Source organism: Pollicipes pollicipes, unplaced genomic scaffold (genome assembly GCF_011947565.3).
Source record: "Pollicipes pollicipes isolate AB1234 unplaced genomic scaffold, Ppol_2.1 Scaffold_7262;HRSCAF=8765_pilon_pilon_pilon, whole genome shotgun sequence".
NCBI classification, from domain to species: domain Eukaryota; kingdom Metazoa; phylum Arthropoda; class Thecostraca; order Pollicipedomorpha; family Pollicipedidae; genus Pollicipes; species Pollicipes pollicipes.
Window position 1 is genome coordinate 2,380,901 of NW_023597055.1, and position 5,067 is coordinate 2,385,967.

The window sequence follows — 5,067 nt, forward strand, 5'->3', positions numbered from 1 at the left end:
CCCAAAGGCCGCTAACATACACACGGTGGCCCTCCGTCGACGGAAACGGACCGGTGGCACGCACTTCCTGGTTGTGCGTGCGCCCCGCCCAGCAGACGGGGACAAAGAACGGGTTTCGACCGGGCCACGCCCATGCAGGCGAAGACGCGGCAGCGGGTAAAGGCAAAGGAAAGACCCCCGCTCAGGTGTTGGCCTATGCACATCCTCTACCCCCTCCCCTCCCCAAAGGAAGAGTGCGAGCGCGACCGAATGAGATGGGAACTCCGTCCCAGGTGTGGTCTGTCCGCGCTCCTCTTGGTTTCGGCAAATCCACGTAAAGGCTAACTTTGAATCGGATCCCCCGCCGTAGACAAAAACGCAGCAACTGGTAGGGGTTAAGCGATCCGCTGATGTCAAATCCCGCCATGAGTTCTTTGCGTGAATAGTCTCCCGCCGCGCAGGATATGCAGTTTGTTCGGAAAACGCTGCGGTTAGGTCGCGGAAGTGTTTTGAGGCGCGGGCGGAGGGCCGGCGGCATACCGGACGTGGCAGGGAGATATCGACAGAAATCCGATGAGCATCGCTTTCGCGAGCAATCCGTCACCATTACGCGGCTTTATATATGCGTCCGGATGCGCCGTTATGCGATGGCCCGGCCCTGTTACCATCCGCATTATGTGATCAAATATAGGTTGAGGGATGGCAAGCTTCGAGCGTTCGAGCACGTTGATCTCGCCAACGACGCGTGCCGTGCAGTTTCATTTCGTGTCTCCTGCAGTTTACGATGGTCTGGTTAGATCTCGCCAACGACGCGTGCCGTGCAGTTTCATTTCGTGTCTCGTGCAGTTTACGGCGGTCTCGAACAGAATGGTTGCAAGGTGTTGCAAGGTGTGAGGCTTTCATCAAGCGGAACGTGGTCTGCATCTTACCGGCATCTTAACGGTCTGCATCTTAACGGCCACTGGGACTCGACTCCCGCCCTCGTGGCTCCCGTGCGAAGGCGTTAAGCTAACATGACCGTATGGACAACGGGAGAACCAAGTGAGCGAACGGAGGTGCCACGGACGCGGAAAGAAAGCGCCGGGCGCTGACAGGCCGCGGTTTGACGGGCTTGGCGAGCAGCAGTGGCAAGCAGGGTGCCGCCGTCGCCCGGCCGGTTCGCACGCGCCCGGCGGTCCGTGAGGCTCGTCCGCCGGCGACGTCGCGGCGTCGCCCTCCGCCTGCGTCGGAATCGATGCTGCATCGACCGGTGCCTCCTCGGCGGTTTCGAGCGAGCGCCGTCCCCGCCGGCCATCTCCGTAAACAGCGCCGTCCCCTGCGCCAGGGACGCCGTCGGAGTTCATTCAACCCCGCGCCGCGCCGCGGTTTCGCGCCAACTCCGGCGCGGCCCCGCCCTGCTCCGATTCGTACGGCTGTATTGCTGACGGAACGTTTGCAAACGGGCCATCTCGGCGGTCCGGGGATTGTGTGGGGAAGGGTGGGGAGGGGGGGTGGGGGCGTGGCAGCACACCGGCGGGAGGGCGGGGCTCGAGGCGTGGCGCCACGTGGTTTCAAGTCCCGCGGGATGTGTTGACGGGTCCTGGACTGAGAGGGAGCCGTAGCGTAGCCAGTCGTGGTAGTGCGTGCTCGAAAGCCGGGTGTGCCGCCTTGATCAGCGCTGCCCCGAAAACGCACCGACTTTAATGGTGGTTCGCCGGCAGGCTCAGTGAGTGAAGGGCTTTCAGTTCCTTAGCCCAGACCGTGTAGACCTTGGCCACCGATCACAGGCAACTGCCCGTTCATTTTCCACTTAAGCCATCCGAAATAACTCAAAGAAGGCCGAACAGGCGGCCATCGACCGTCCCGCGCGCGTGCAAACCGGACCGCGGATTGTAACCGCCCGGGGTCCGAGTCGTTTGTGACCGCCAGTGGCCTTCGCAGTTACGACTGCGACGTTTGAATCGATTCGGACAAGTCCATGGTTGAGGGAGGGGGTGGCGCGAAGATGAAAATGGCGCGTGGACCCGAGCCACTACGAAGACGTGGGGAATGTTTTTTTCATACATTCGTTAGGAGTTGGAGTTAGGAGTTTAATCACCGACAGGTGTTTTTGACAGCTAAATTGACGTGAATCACGATATATGTACCATTATGTAGATTAGGGACAGTGTCAACTCAGCAGCCAACGGGTAGGCCTGGTTAATGCTCCCGTGCAACAATTGCTTCACGGAACAAACAGCTATTCCACTGATTTTCACCCGATCGAAATGGCTCCTTCATCCACATCATAACGCATACTCTTAGCTGTAGTTTCAAACTAGAATGAAGTGGAACAATTACGCCGTAAATTCATTGTATTTTGGATGTGGAGGTGAGGAGAGTTTTGAGTTTAGAGGTGGATTTTGAAATTCCTATTTTATGGCGAGCCATAAAATATAACTCAAAACCTAACAAGAATCCGGAACGTGAGACGTTCATGGGAACATTAAATGTAGAAATTGTTTGTTATACCGAGGCATTCTACCGCACCTGAGGGCTGAAACCTCATGAGATTCTGCCTGCAGAACAGCTTTTTCACAAAGAAAACGTTAACTATGAGCAAAAACTCGGGCATGGCCATGCGGAACATAATAGGTACAGCGGTCGTCATACTATTCGTGTATCACATCGAGCTTCGGACTGATGCTACTCTTAGATCTGACTTTTGTATTCCATTCCTAGATGATCGTTTTGGAGTGTGGACACAGGGAGAGCGGGGTTTTCTACCGATTGCAAGAACACAGGAACGCTCTTCACTCATCCACAAAGCCTCCAACCGAACGCTAGGATGAGAATTGTGGTATCCCGTTTTCAGACGTCCCCGTGACACGCTCTCCAGACAACTAATACATCACCGAACTTCACAGAGCGGAAAACGCACTCTGGCATGACGCACATTATTCATCCACACATCCAAGACGCGCAAAAATACACACTCTACAAAATGAGCTTCGCGGGAGCTGTTCATTTTTCATCCACACCGCAGGCCATCCACCACAGCACAGACCGCATCGCACATAAATTCCAAAACAACGGAAATTCCCCCAGGCTAATTTTAATCTTATCTCAAGCTATAAATCAGAGTCCTAGCCCCAACCATCCACCACGAAGAAAAGAAATATGGCGTAGTTCACGTTACCCGACATCGACGAGATGTGCCGTAACAGCCGAAATATCCGTCAAAGAAAGTGCCGTGGAATCTTAAGTGACCTGAACAAATCCCAAGTGATTAAAACAGCACCTGGCGCGCACCAACCTGCGCAAACCAAAGCACCCCATCCGAGAGGGCAGGCGCGTCCCGCTGTGCATTAGGATTTCATAGCACTTACCCCACCAACAATGAAGTGTATCAAGCCGCATGCACACTGTGTTTGGCTAATTACATAGGAGGATGTCTTCGTCCGGTGCGTCCGGGACGGGACAATTTTTTTGCCATCGCCGCGCGTCATTCAGCAAGGACATGAACAACCCGTTTGGGTTTCACTTTCGGACCTAATCGCGGCTTTGATGTGCTTCTTGACATGCCAATACGGAAGACAATATCGCGCAAGTGTCTTGGGCACAAAACAGGAAAACTTAAGAAACCATTTCCCTTCGTGATCTGAAAAACTCCACGAACGTCAGTAGCTGGCCTTTATTACGGCAGACAAGAACACTTGCTCGATTGGACCCGAGTACACTAGTTTTGTATGTCCTTGCTTGTCCTGGTATGCCCATTTACCATGCCCTATGTCGTCCTCATCTTGTCATGTTTTCGCCCTGTTACTGTCATCTAGTGTCCCGCTTTCCGCAAGGTACATAGTGTTTGCGAGAGGTAAGATGGCTAAACCGGTTAGAATGACTCGGTATTAGAAACAACTTTTACGTGTCCTCGATAAATGTCTCAGGTTCCGGAGCCTTGTTAAGCTTTGAGTGATATTTTGTGGCTCGCCGTCAAATTGATGAATTCAAAACGCACTTGAGGAGGGCACTGTTTGTTGAAATACGGCAAATTGTGCGGCTTGAGTTTGCTATATTCCATTCAAGCGTGAGACTGCAGTCGAGGGTTCGGCGTAATATCGGTAAACATGAGCAGCTTAAGAGAGTCTGCCAACGATAGATAGAGATGGCGTATCGCGTGATCGTCTGCATTGGCGCGGCACGTGCAGCAGCACCGCTCATATTGTACTGGCATCGCTCCTAGTCCTTAAAACCCTTATGAAACTGGCCATCGGGCCATTAAGGTCGTTTTACCCGAATGCCTCTTCCCACAGGCTTCTTTAGTTCTGAAAAGAAGGAAAGGTGTCTCCAGATCTCTTTTCGTCGTTAATTGGCGTTAAGGAAATGCGCAACGTTCAAAGATTGATAAACCGTGATCGATATTCGCGGCGTATTAGACGAAATCATCCCGGCCACGTCATTGAGATGCTACATACATTGCTGACGTTTCACACACCTCCACAGGGATGTGAAGGTAACGGTGGAGGTGGCATGAGGAGGTAACAAAACTATCACAGGAGCCAACAGAGAACAACGCATGTTTTCAATGGCGAAGCTTTATCGCCTCGGCAACGAAAAACCAGGTATCGATCAACACACCAACATCAATTTGTCATAATTTATTATTAAAAACATAGCACTTGGTGTTTTTAGACTTGGCTGCCTCAGAATTTGTTGGAATGAACACAACTCAGAACGGAACGGGAGGTCGGGCGCCGCTCTTGGCACCGCGCATAACTTTCATTTCGGCGTCCGGCCGCCGGGCGGCGCTGCGAACAGACGTGCAGCCGCCGCGCCGACGGCGCGCGCAAATCATCGACGGCAAACACGATCACATTGTTTGTAAGGAACGCGACGAGCAGCAATAGGAGGTAAAACAAAGTGCGGTGGCACCCCCGCCGGCCGGTGCGCCATCCCGGGCCCGGCTGGGCCAAATTTCGGCGCCGGCGGCGCAGAACCGGCGCGGCTCGCTCTCAGCCCGCTCTCTCTCGCTCGCATCGCCCCCTCTGCCCCGCGGTGGGGTCGGTCGGCCTCAGATCGCTCCCAGCGCTCCGGCGCGCGCGCGCGGGGCGCGGCAGCTCCTCTCCCACG